This window comes from Dendroctonus ponderosae, unplaced genomic scaffold (genome assembly GCF_020466585.1).
Source record: "Dendroctonus ponderosae isolate FM_Combo_2020 unplaced genomic scaffold, Dpon_F_20191213v2 Dpon_F_20191213_2, whole genome shotgun sequence".
NCBI classification, from domain to species: domain Eukaryota; kingdom Metazoa; phylum Arthropoda; class Insecta; order Coleoptera; family Curculionidae; genus Dendroctonus; species Dendroctonus ponderosae.
In genome coordinates, this window is record NW_026018165.1 from 693,165 (window position 1) to 694,323 (window position 1,159).

Sequence of the window (1,159 nt, forward strand, 5' to 3'; positions counted from 1 at the left end):
GATAATGCCCGGCAAAGCAAGAATCCCACTGTCCGGGTTTCTTGCACCAACAAATTTCACAGTGACCGCAGGCCTCTCCCTGTTTAAGAAGAAGACGTGGACCACATGCGATGACCAGTTCCAGCACCACATCGAGGACCAAGGGCTAACTTTAGGTTAGATTTAGGAAGCAAGAGGGGATGTAGTAGGCTTAAGTTTTTTAAGTAGAATAAGGTAGAGGGCATTTGTACAATTATTAAGTTAGTTGTTAATTTGTTAACATTGTTTATAAATATCCGTCATGGAGTCCCTAGAGGACCAGGACTAGCTATAAGTTAGCTTAGGTAGCAAGAGAGGTTGTATTAGATTTAGGTCTAAACTTAGGGTAATGCGCCCACATTAGGTTAGGGTAGATTAGGGTAGATTAAGGTAGGTTAAGCCAGGGACGTCAGTGTGCACAGAGTGTAAAACACTCTAAAGATGTTAGAATTAAGTACTCGTAGATAAGTTAGCAGTAAGAAATTTTGTGAAAATTTGTCTGAAATAAATAATGTCCAAGACGGAGCCAACACCCGGCCAACTACAATGCAACTCGACTTCGTCTCGGGTGTCAATCCATCAGGAGCACACACACTTTTCTCCCTTGTATCGAAAACTACTATTTTAACATTCTACGAGTAAACAGCAGAAATATACAAGGTGATTCAAAATTAGCGTCATTCCTTTTAAAGGGTGATAGAGGCTCCCTTGGGGAGTACCAGAAAAATATTGAAATTTTTTTTTTCAAAAATTTCTAGAATATTATAACAGTTGAAGATCGAATTTTAACTTTGTTATTAAGAATTATTTTGAAAAAATCCCACGTTGGATTGGCAGCCTATTTGAATACTTAAGCATTCAAAACGAAAAATTACGATATTTGCTTTAAATTACGAAAACTTTTCATATCAAAAAAGTTCTCTTCTACAATTTTTTGATGAAACGGCACAGCAGCAATGATGTTTTTTGTCATTAACAGATAGTTACAGGTAGATAGCCTTTGTCAATAATAACAATAATTTGTCAAACTGTGACTTACTTTGAATTTCCTTTCACAAATTTGCTGATATGCGATTAGTTTAGGAAAAATATTAACTACAGTAACATGGCAGAAGCTGAAAGAACTCACGCCAACAAAGGG